Source organism: Coregonus clupeaformis, chromosome 31, assembly GCF_020615455.1.
Source record: "Coregonus clupeaformis isolate EN_2021a chromosome 31, ASM2061545v1, whole genome shotgun sequence".
NCBI classification, from domain to species: domain Eukaryota; kingdom Metazoa; phylum Chordata; class Actinopteri; order Salmoniformes; family Salmonidae; genus Coregonus; species Coregonus clupeaformis.
The window spans coordinates 8377555-8390788 of NC_059222.1; the positions used below are offsets into that span (position 1 = coordinate 8377555).

Below are 13234 nucleotides of genomic sequence, written 5' to 3' on the forward strand. Positions count from 1 at the left end.
ATTAACATGTACAGTAGCACACAAATCACAATATCTATCCGCACACCACACCTAAACACAAGCTCATAGGTTATTCATGCATGTACAGGTTGTTACACAAATTACAAAACCCATTCCCAGAAACGTCCACCACACCCCAGGCCTCACTGGAGTTGTACTTAGAGAAGACATGTGCCCACTGCTCCTTGGTGCATGCCAGAGCGTGTGCCAGCCGCACCCTCTGCCAGGCTAGCAGGCTGTGTGGCATGACCAGGGTGAACAGGGAGGTGTTAAACACACTGTTGGTTATCTGGGTCATCAGTAGCCCACTGACCAACAGGTAGAAGTCTTTCAGGAATGTCAGGAAGCATGGGAGGAGAGAGGGGAGAGGAGAGAGCATGGAGGGTTAGAGGAGAGGAGAGGTAGATCAGGGCATGGAGGTGGAAGGGAGAGGAGAGGGGGAGGGAGATCAGTGCATGGCTGGTTAGGAGAGTAGAGGGGATTAGAGGGCATGGAGGGGTAGGGCAGGGGAGAGGACATGTGGTAGTAGTATAGCCTACCATCCCTTGGACCATAGTGTAGAGAGAAGAGAAGGTGGGCTAATGGCAAGGACATATGTGGGTGTAACATTCCTAGCACCATAGTGTAATTAAAAATGTCATTATAATGTAGAAGGTTTTATTCCTAGGAGACTGTGGTAAGCCTGTGCACAGAAGAAGGGCTTAGGATAAGGGGAAAGAGGGATTCAATTCCTAGCACCCGGAGTGTATTTTAGTCCTTTGTAATGTAGTAGGTTTCTGCACTGAGAGCGAGATAAAATTCCGTACTTAGCTCTAAAAATAGCACTTTTAAGCCACTTCAGTTTTAATGGTGATGGGGCCTGTAAGATAATTTTTATGACAAGGAACAGGGACGATGGCAAATCTTCGATAACGACATCACTTAACCTCCTTGACTTGAAAATGAGAAACCAGGCTACCAGTTTATGTGAATCATCCTTCCATTGCAGTTGCATATACACTACCGTTCAAAAGTTTGGGGTCACATAGAAATGTCCTTGTTTTCAAAAGAAAATCATTTTTTTTGTCCATTAAAATAACACCAAATTGATCAGAAATACATTGTTAATGTTGTAAATGGCTATTGTAGCTGGAAACGGCTGATTTTTAATGGAATATCTACATAGGCATACAGAGGCCCATTATCAGCAACCATCAGTCCTGTGTTCCAATGGCACGTTGTGTTTGCTAATCCAAGTTTATCATTTTAAAAGGCTAATTGATCATTAGAAAACCCTTTTGCAATTATGTTAGCACAGCTGAAAACTGTTGTGCTGATTAAAGAAGCAATAAAACTGGCCTTCTTGAGACTAGTTGAGTATCTGAAGCATCAGCAATTGTTGGTTCGATTATGGGCTAAAAATGGCCAGAAACAAATAACTTTCTTCTGAAACTCGTCAGTCTATTCTTGTTCTGAGAAATGAAGGCTATTCCATGCGAGAAATTGCCAAGAAACTGAAGATCTGTGTACTACTCCCTTTACAGAACAGCGCAAACTGGCTATAACCTGAATAGAAAGAGGAGTGGGAGGCCCCGGTGCACAACTGAGCAAGAGGACAAATACATTAGAGTGTCTAGTTTGAGAAACAGACGCCTCACAGGTCCTCAACTGGCAGCTTCATTAAATAGTACCGGCAAAACACCAGTCTCAACGTCAACAGTGAAGAGGTGATCCTAACTGACCTAAGACAGGGAATGTTTACTAGGATTAAATGTCAGGAATTGTTTAAATGTATTTGGCTAAGATGTATGTAAACTTCAGACTTCAACTGTAGATATTCCATAAAAAATCAGCCGTTTCCAGCTACAATAGCCATTTACAACATTAACAATGTCTACACTGTATTTCTGATCAATTTGATGTTATTGTAATGGACAAAAAATTTGCTTTTCTTTCCAAAACAAGGAAATTGACCCCAAACTTTTGAACGGTAGTGTACATCGAACAAAAATATAAATGCAACATCTAAAGTGTTGGTCCCATGTTTCATGTGCTGAAATAAAAGATCCCAGAAATGTTCCATACTCACAAAAAGCTTATTTAGCTCAAATTCTGTACACAAATGTGTTTACATCCATGTTACTGAAAGTGTTTCCTTTGCCAAGATAATCCATCCACCAGACAGGTGTGGCATATCAAGAAGCTGTTTAAACAGCATGTTCATTACACAGGTGCACCTTGTGCTGGGGACAATAAAAGGCCACTCTAAAATGTGCAGTTTTGTCACACAACACAATGCCACAGATGTCTCAAGTTTTGAGGGAGCGTGCAATTGGCATGCTGACTGCAGGAATGTCCACCAGAGATGTTGCCATATAATTGAATGTTCATTTCTCTACCATAAGCCGCCTCCAACGTCGTTTTAGAGTATTTGGCAGTATGTCCAACCGGCCTCACAACCGCAGACCACGTGTATGGCATTCTGTGGATGAGCGGTTTGCTGATGTCAACGTTGTGAACAGAGTTCCCCATGGTGGCTGTGGGGTTATGGTATGGGCAGGCATAAGCTACGGACAACGACAACAATTGCATTTTATCGATGGCAATTTGAATGCACAGAGATACCGTGACGAGATCCTGAGGCCCATTGTCGTGCCATTCATCCACCGCCATCACCTCATGTTTCAGCATGATAATGCATGGCCCCATGTTGCAAGGATCTGTACACAATTCCTGGAAGGTGAAAATGTCCCAGTTCTTCCATGGCCTGAATACTCACCAGACGTCACCGATTTAGCATGTTTGGGATGCTCTGGATCGATGGGTATGACAGCGTGTTCCAGTTCATGCCAATATCCAGCAAGTCCGCACAGCCATTGAAGAGGAGTGGGACAACATTCCACAGGCCACAATCAACAGCCTGATCAACTCTATGCGAAGGAGATGTGCCGCGCTGCATGAAGCAAATAGTGATCACACCAGATACTGACTGCTTTTTTGATCCACGCCCCTAAATGTTATTTTTTAAAGGTACTGTATCTGTGACCAACAGATGCGTATCTGTAATCCCAGTCATGTGAAATCCATAGATTAGGGCCTAATTCATTTATTTCAATTGACTGATTTCCTTATATGTACTGTAACTCAGTAAAATCTTTGAAATTGTTGTGTAGTATATGAAGAATTATGACTTTGCTAATGTTTAAAGTGGAACCTGAGAGGATGTTTATTCAGTTTCAGAGGGAGCCATTTTGTAGTGACACCCCAGATGGGACAGAGAAGTCTGTGTGTTGTAGACAGGGGATTGGACAGTAGAGGGAGCCACCCATATCTTGGGAAAATTATAAGTACTGGGTTTAAACAAAGAAGAGCGGAGCGGACATTGTAATTTGGAAAACACTGCTCTCCGGGTGATCATGACATCTGTAAACTTATGCTGAAATCTTGTGATATGAATAAAACTTATGATCAAAGTTCAGTATAAGCGGACTCCTTTGTTTAACAGCAATAATTAGCAACATTGACTCGACACTACAGTTGCATGTTGCGTTTATAATTGTGTTCATTAGAACTAAACTTCCCCATTTTCAAGACTGGTGGAGTCTGTGAAGTGTAAAATATAATAATACCAGGCTGCTTGGTTCAGCCATATTAGGTAGGTGGGTGCTACACAATGGTAGTGAATGAGGAGAGTTCTCCCCAATACCATTTTCAAAGCCTGATATATTAAATGAAGTGACCTTTAATATAGACCACATGGAAAATTCAATAAATCTGATTTTTAATATGAATAAAGATTAATATGCTTAAGTGCCAAAATTCTGCATTTTGACATGTCCCTCCGTGCACCCTCTGTGACTTCTAGGAAGATCTATAAGTAGACTCAGCAAAATTACGTTGCCACGAGCAGCAACGGAGATATTGAGATGAGCGAGATGCAACACTTCACTCTCACACAGTCACATACAGTGGGGAAAAAAGTATTTAGTCAGCCACCAATTGTGCAAGTTCTCCCACTTAAAAAGATGAGAGAGGCCTGTAATTTTCATCATAGGTACACGTCAACTATGACAGACAAATTGAGAATTTTTTTTCCAGAAAATCACATTGTAGGATTTGTAATGAATTTATTTGCAAATTATGGTGGAAAATAAGTATTTGGTCACCTACAAACAAGCAAGATTTCTGGCTCTCACAGACCTGTAACTTCTTCTTTAAGAGGCTCCTCTGTCCTCCACTCCTTACCTGTATTAATGGCACCTGTTTGAACTTGTTATCAGTATAAAAGACACCTGTCCACAACCTCAAACAGTCACACTCCAAACTCCACTATGGCCAAGACCAAAGAGCTGTCAAAGGACACCAGAAACAAAATTGTAGACCTGCACCAGGCTGGGAAGACTGAATCTGCAATAGGTAAGCAGAAGAAATCAACTGTGGGAGCAATTATTAGGAAATGGAAGACATACAAGACCACTGATAATTTCCCTCGATCTGGGGCTCCACGCAAGATCTCACCCCGTGGGGTCAAAATGATCACAAGAACGGTGAGCAAAAATCCCAGAACAACACGGGGGGACCTAGTGAATGACCTGCAGAGAGCTGGGACCAAAGTAACAAAGCCTACCATCAGTAACACACTACGCCGCCAGGGACTCAAAACCTGCAGTGCCAGACGTGTCCCCCTGCTTAAGCCAGTACATGTCCAGGCCCGTCTGAAGTTTGCTAGAGTGCATTTGGATGATCCAGAAGAGGATTGGGAGAATGTCATATGGTCAGATGAAACCAAAATATAACTTTTTGGTAAAAACTCAACTCGTCGTGTTTGGAGGACAAAGAATGCTGAGTTGCATCCAAAGAACACCATACCTACTGTGAAGCATGGGGGTGGAAACATCATGCTTTGGGGGCTGTTTTTCTGCAAAGGGACAAGGACGACTGATCTGTGTAAAGGAAAGAATGAATGGGGCCATGTATCGGAGATTTTGAGTGAAAACCTCCTTCCATCAGCAAGGGCATTGAAGATGAAACGTGGCTGGGTCTTTCAGCATGACAATGATCCCAAACACACTGCCCGGGCAACGAAGGAGTGGCTTCGTAAGAAGCATTTCAAGGTCCTGGAGTGGCCTAGCCAGTCTCCAGATCTCAACCCCATAGAAAATCTTTGGAGGGGAGTTGAAAGTCTGTGTTGCCCAGCGACAGCCCCAAAACATCACTGCTCTAGAGGAGATCTGCATGGAGGAATGGGCCAAAATACCAGCAACAGTGTGTGAAAACCTTGTGAAGACTTACAGAAAACGTTTGACCTGTGTCATTGCCAACAAAGGGTATATAACAAAGTATTGAGAAACTTTTGTTATTGACCAAATACTTATTTTCCACCATAATTTGCAAATAAATTCATTAAAAATCCTACAATGTGATTTTCTGGAATTATTTTTCTCATTTTGTCTGTCATAGTTGACGTGTACCTATGATGAAAATTACAGGCCTCTCTCATCTTTTTAAGTGGGAGAACTTGCACAATTGGTGGCTGACTAAATACTTTTTTTCCCCACTGTAAGAACGCTCAGAAAAGATTTACGTTTTTTTGGAGACATATATAACCCCTTATTATTGTTGGCACAAAACTACCTCCATACTTCCATTGATTTATATGGGTTACCTTGATTTGTATGAGTCCTGTGACACTTGTGGGGGTCGTAGAGCAAAACAGAGAACACCATCGTGTTTGTTAGAGTCTCATCTACGAACTACATATTAGTTAGTATGCCAAACCGTTCGGATGCTACAGACGTTTTCATGAGAAGACCTGGTTTTCTGGACGTCTACTGGTCTGACAAACACTGCTGTAGCTCTGCCACTTTCCACTGCAGATGCAGAAGGGCAACATAGGCGGATGTGGTGGATTGAGACTCAGCCAATGCAAACATTTTTTGGTATTGAGAAACTTTTGTTATTGACCAAATGCTTATTTTCCACCATAATTTGCAAATAAATTCATTAAAAATCCTACAATGTGATTTTCTGGAGAAAAAAATTCTCATTTTGTCTGTCATAGTTGACGTGTACCTATGATGAAAATTACAGGCCTCTCTCATCTTTTTAAGTGGGAGAACATGCACAATTGGTGGCTGACTAAATACTTTTTTTCCCCACTGTACAGTATCTGCGCATGTATCCCGCTGTGTACAGCTTGGTAACCAGGGCACCAAAACAGGAGAAGTTGAGCCTTGCGCTTCAACGCTTTTAGGTGTTGTGGACATTTACCCACTTTGTTATTTATTTTCTGCATCTACGTCATATCGCTGATTCTACCTTTAACCCAATAATTTCTCAAACTTCACCATCATTGTAAAGCCCTATTTATTTTGTTGCTTTGACAAAGTAATTTCTGAAGATTAGATCTCCAACCTCATTCAGAAACTGCAGCGCAAACATGGACAGAGGCTAGGAGGTGGAGAGATGGAAGGAAAGGGTCAGTTGTGATTTGCACTGGGAACTGTTTTTGTTTGGAATTAGGGGTTTTGAATCTATAGATCCCATTAGGTTGGAGGAAAAGCTGGTGCTGACACACACACACAGGCGCGCACACACACACACACACACACACACACACACACACACACACACACACACACACACACACACACAGAGAGAAAATGATCTTCAAACACAATTCTCTTCACACCATGTGAGAGAAGAGAACATTCACGCTCTCACACATATATATCTCCCCCCCTCTTTCTCCAACACCCCCTCCTTCAGAATCACACTTCTGGGCAGCATCCCAGTACACAGTGGCCTCTTGGATCTCTACCACAGGGGGATAGGGATGAATACCACACCTTACGTAATATTAGAAGAACATTCACATGGGTGGTGGATAAAAACTTGGAAAGCGTGTCTTGTCTGTGTATTCAGCTGAATGGATTGTAGATCTCCTGAAGAATAGGTCTATTCGGAGTGTCGTATCGAGTGAGTGGTGGCAATTATTGCTGATAAACAAAGGAGTCCGCTCATACTGAATCCTTGATCATAAGTTTATTCAGATCACAAGCTTCAGCATAAGTGACAGGTGACATGACACCCGGAGAACGGCGCCTCAGATTGGAATGGCCGTTCTGCCCTTTCTGTGTCTAGCCCCTATTTATAAACAATGCAAAAAGATGGGTGGCTCCCTCTTCTGGCCAATCACCAGTCTCCCCTGTCTACAACACTCTTCCTGTCTGTTGTATGTGACGTTACACTAAAACATTCCCTCTTGATACTAAAATCAACATTCTTTCAGTTCCACTTAAAAACATTTAACAACAGCATAATCCCAATACACGACAGGAGCCACATATTTAGAGAGTTAGACCAACTTTTAGAATATTGATCTAATTCTAGACATTCAGTTACATAGCATTGTTCAAATATTCCCCATGTAATGTTAATGAGGAGCTAACATGGCTGCCATAGAATGTTGTAGTGTCATATAAATGTATCATAATGATCATTTTAAGACATTCATTTTTATAGTATTTTTTAAAATATTCCCCATGTAATGTTAATGGGGAGCTAAAATGGTCATGTAAATGCATCATAATGCAGAAACCGCATTGGCCCACTCGCTAAATACATGGTTCTTCTCTATTGATCATATTGTGAGACCAAGGAGTGTTGGTTTTAATTACGCTATGATCCATTGACCAGAGGAAGTCTTATTTGCTGTTAGATAAAGATATTGAATGCTTGATATACAATATACTACATGGAAAGGTAATACGCTTGTTTTTAAAAGAGCTGTAATATTAGAGAAGAAACATTTTGGGTTGGAAAACTTTGTTTTTTGCTAACGGGGCAGGATTTTCAATGTGTTGGAATTGTCGTCAATGGCTTTCAGGCCAATATTAAATGACTTGTTTTATGACAAGGCTTTAAGATAATGATTCAGAGCTGTAATGTAGACCATCTGAAATGTTTAGAAAATATGCATTTTGGATGCAAGCTTTGCTTACATGCTTTAGACAGTACAGTAGAGCAATTAAAATATAAAACAATGCATCAACTTTAAGATGAATTGTTTTGGGGATCATTGCAGGTCTTAATATTACTGTCCTGAATGATACCAATTTCACCCGACCCTACTCTGTTCATAGCGGGGTAAACGTTCTGCTTGCAGTGTTGGTCAGATCATTAATTTGGTAAAATCATTATTGTTATTAAGACATCACCACCAACAATCTATTGTAACTATCTACATCAATCTTATTTATTTTGACCTATTTTATTTTAAGAACTAGGGCAATATAGATATTGTAATAATGTAAAATGTTTTTATTTTCTTTCAACCAATCAGGGACGTTTTTCCTTCATGCACTGTCGCTGGGTAGAATTCAAGGCCACGTTCAGTTTCCAAACGTTGTCGAACGTTGCAGATAGAAATGCCATGAATAGAGCTAATGTGAGTTCTTATTCTACAGTATGAAAAATGTATGCACTCACTAACTGTAAGTCGCTCTGGAGAAGAGCGTCTGCTAAATGACTAAAATGTTTTTAAAAATTTTTTAATGTTCTTTTGAGCAAGTGTATACAGCATACAATAGGCCTATTACCGGGCCATTTTTACTTTAGAGTGTATGTTCAAATAATTATAATGTAAATCTGTATTTCATAAATACATTTGACTGAGTTTTCACATTGAATAGAAATACTTTGTAGAATACAGAATTCAATGATTTTGTATGATTTTTTAAATCTGCGTCACCAAGAAATAAAAAAGGTGTTTGACAATGTAGCCTATTGTCACGATCGTCATTTGAAGAAACGGGCCAATGCGCAGCGTGGAATGCGAACATACTTTATTATATTCACCACACGAACAAAAACAACAAAACGATACGTGAAGTCCTTGGTAACAAACACTAACCATACACGGAACAAGATCCCACAAAATACCAAATGCACACAAGGCTGCCTAAGTATGGTTCCCAATCAGAGACAACAAGCAACAGCTGATTCTCGTTGCCTCTGATTGAGAACCACCCCGGCCAACATAGAAACACAATGAACTAGATCCTGAACATAGAAACACAAAACATAGACTCTACACACCCTGGCTCAACATAACAGAGTCCCCAGAGCCAGGGCGTGACAGTACCCCCCCCCAAAGGCGCGGACAGCGACCGCGCCAAACATAAACCGAACAGGGGAGGGCCGGGTGGGCATTCCTCCTCGGAGGCGGCTCCGGCTCCGGGCGTGACCACCACCCTCTAATAACCCCCCCGTAGTGCCCCTGGTCTGGTCTGGCCCCGCTGGCTGGAGCTGGACTGGACATCGGTGGAGCGGATTGCTTAGGCTCCGGTGTGGAGCAGCTGACCGGTACCTGACCAGGCACCGGTGAAACGGGCACGGGCTGTGCCAGACTGACGACGCGCACCACAGGCTTGGTGCGGGGAGCAGGAATGGGCCGGACCGGGCTGACGACGTGCACCCCTGGCTTGGTGCAGGGAGCAGGAACGGGCCGGACCGGGCTGGCGACGCGGACCCCTGGCTTGGTGCGGGGAGCAGGAACAGGCCGGGCCGGGCTGGCAACGCGCACCATAGGCTTGGTACGGGGAGCAGGAACAGGCCGGGCCGGGCTGGCGACGCGCACCATTGGCTTGGTGCGGGGAGCAGGAACAGGCCGGGCCGGGCTGGCGACGCGCACCATTGGCTTGGTGCGGGGAGCAGGAACAGGCCGGGCCGGGCTGGTGACGCGCACCATAGGCTTGGTGCGGGGAGCAGGAACAGGCCGGACCGGGCTGGCGACGCGCACCATAGGCTTGGTGCGAGGGGCAGGAACAGGCCGGGCCGGGCTGGCAACGCGCACCATTGGCTTGGTGCGGGGAGCAGGAACAGACCGGGCCGGGCTGGCGACGCGCACCATTGGCTTGGTGCGAGGGGCAGGAACAGGCCGGACCGGGCTGTGGAGATGGACTGGAGGTCTGGAGCGAAGAGCTGACACAACCCGTCCTGGCTGAATGCCTATCTTAACACACTCTGTGTGAGGCATCAGCACAGGACGTACAGGGCTGTGTACACGTACTGGCACAACAGCACGTGACACTGGCGCAGGATATCCGGGACCGAGGATGGGTACTGGAGGCCACGAGCGTTGAGCCGGCACACTCCGTCCTGGCTGCATGCCCACCTTAGCACGACACGTGCGTGGTGCTCGCACAGGACGTACCGGACTGTGCCGGACCACTCGCGGCACAGTACGCAGCTCCGCATATCTCGGAACCTGCCCTGTCTCACGCTGCCTAGCCTGAGTACGGGGAGTTGGCTCTGCTCTACCTCTAGGCTCCGCCAACCTCCCTTCCGGCCCCCCAAACCCGGTGGCCTCCTCTCCTAATCCCCAAACTCGCCCTGTAGCTGCCTCCAGCAGCCCCGTCGTCCATGCCGTGTGCCCCCCGCTAAAAATGTCTTGGGGTTGCCTCTTGCGTGTCCGACGTCGGCCCGGTTGGCGCCGCTGCTCCTCTCTACGGCGCGCCTCCACCGTCTCCTCCCACGGACGGCGATCCATACCGGTCTGGATCTCCTCCCAAGTCCAGGACCCTTTCCAATCCAATATCTCCTCCCAAGTCCAGGCTGTCTGCTCCTGGACACGCTGCTTGGTCCTGTTATGGTGGGATCTTCTGTCACGATCGTCATTTGAAGAAACGGGCCAATGCGCAGCGTGGAATGAGAACATACTTTATTATATTCACCACACGAACAAAAACAACAAAACGATACATGAAGTCCTTGGTAACAAACACTAACCATACACGGAACAAGATCCCACAAAATACCAAATGCACACAAGGCTGCCTAAGTATGGTTCCCAATCAGAGACAACAAGCAACAGCTGATTCTCGTTGCCTCTGATTGAGAACCACCCCGGCCAACATAGAAACACAATGAACTAGATCCTGAACATAGAAACACAAAACATAGACTCTACACACCCTGGCTCAACATAACAGAGTCCCCAGAGCCAGGGCGTGACACCTATGCACCACCCAAAATGTTCACTCTGGGGGTTTTCTGCTACTACAAGTGCATGCATTATAGCTGTCTGACATGACACGTCAATCAAACTGTGCCATTGCCAGATGATAACGACCCTACCGTTACGCTTGTTCACACAGCTGCACTGGGGTCGGAACGCAATAATGGTTACATTAAAGCCGGATGTACACTACCCGGTTTTGGCCCCGATTTAGCTGTCCCAGACAAGTTTTTGAGATCGGAGACAAAATCCCATGTTGTTGCTACAACAACAACATGAAAAAAAAAAAAAAAAAAACATTGTAAAGTGGTTATCCCACTGGCTATAAGGTGAATGCACCTATTTGTAAGTCGCTTGCTAAGAGCGTCTGCTAAATGACGTAAATGTAAATGTAGATGTTGCCTACACGGGGTGCGCGGCCATCACCGATGCTCATCTAATGTGAGTGGGTCAGAGACCCAATCTGAGGGCTACCGAGCCAGTCTTTGAGCCGTCCCAGATGTCCCGATATTGGCACAAAATGCTCTTGTAGTGTGAGATGTGCAATGACAAGTTTTAAGAACAGTGATCAGCAATACCAAACAAGAGCTATTTGACCTCTATCCACACTGCTCCATCGAGAAGATTGAAATACTGCTTGTTTTCCCGTAAAACTGCCCTTTTCGTCCTCATGCTAACTAGCAGTAGCCACCGCAGCCATTTTGGAATGGCAGTGTCAGCCAATCAGCTCCTTTGTTGTTAAACGCGGTCCATGATGGCTGCGGTGGCTAGCATGAGGACGAAAATGGCATTTCTATGGGAAAACTAGCAGTATTTCAATCTTCTCGATGGAGCAGTGTGGATAGAGGTCAAATTTGGAGTACAGTGGCATATCCCATCCCTGCAATGAGGTATGTTTCCGACCCATATCTCGCACCGGCTCCATGGTGTCTTAATGTAACCATGATTGTGTTACAACCCCAGTGCAGCTCATTCATAGACGCTAATTGCTTTAGCGTCTATTGACGACAGTATCTTCAGACCGAGGAGTTTTGTTAAGAGCCCCGACACTAGCTCTAAAGATTAACATGCATCGCTTGCAGTATGTTTTTGGAAACATAAGGAACGTATCGTTCATATCAGCCAAAAATAATTTTCAAAAAACACAAAACAAGGTTAAACTAGAAAAGTACATTTCCTGAAGAAAATGTGGTGTGCTTGATAGCTTGTTTTAAAGTATATATGGTTGTGAAATAAGTTATAGTAGTGGTAGTGACTTTAGTAGTAATGGTAGTGACTGGTTATAGTTGAAAAAGTAGGTAGATGGAAAGATTTATTGATTTATTGATTGAGATAAGATAGGATAGCCTGAACATGTGAAAGTTGGTTTGGTGTCCCTAGCATGAACGGTTCAAGAATTACTGTTGGTGAGGTATTTTATGCAAATGTATGCACATTTCTTTAGTTATAGTTGATAAAAGTGTTAAAGAATTTGATAGCCTGAATGTTTTAAAGTTGGTTTTGTAGCTTAATTGGCCAAGGAGCAGGACTATTTTTAATTGCTACCTCTGTATTCCTATGGTTCACATTCAAACCCATGTTAATTTATGTACATTTTAAATTATTAAAGTTCAAAATTATATATAGTAACAAAAGTATTTTGACAAGCAATCTAAGTAGGGTCGGTCTAAACATCTCAGCGTTGGTTTGTGAAATTTTTGATGTTTTAAACCATTCTAGTTTTGGTCATTTTTTGCCATTGAAATGCATTGGTATCCATAGCAATGGCTCTGTTTGGGCTCCTCAATGATGCAAAATGAGAGAGCTGTTAGCTGATGTTAGCTGGCTGCTTTTCGTCACTGTAAACTCTTACAAACCGCTTAAACTTTTTATTGGTAGAAGAAAATTCTGTTGAGTCCAGATTTGAACAGCAGAGAAGTAGAGGAAGATGCCATTCGCTCTACGTTTTTGTCTGACTAGTTGGGGGAGTGGACAAAACGGCAGTTGTTTGGAAAAAGTTGGGAGGAAAATGGTTAACACAGTTACTAAAACAGCTGTATCGTTAGAGCCATAGCGGATATTTTTAAATAGCAGAGTAGTAGACAAAGATGTCATACCCTCTAACTTTTTGACTAAGTTGTTGGCAAAGTGGTTAAAGTATGTCAAAAGTTACATTGTTTACAGTGAATGTTGGAAATGATGATGTCATAATGGGGAGCTTTAGAATGTTGAAAAAAGGCCCATTAAGTGAATGAA

The 13234-nt window shown here is 43.7% G+C and overlaps 1 pseudogene; it reads right to left on the reverse strand.

The window, feature by feature from the left end:
* Positions 1-5872, reverse strand: part of LOC121547030 — a 20270-nt pseudogene extending 14398 nt beyond the window's left edge.
* Between the last annotated feature and the right edge of the window lie 7362 nt (positions 5873-13234).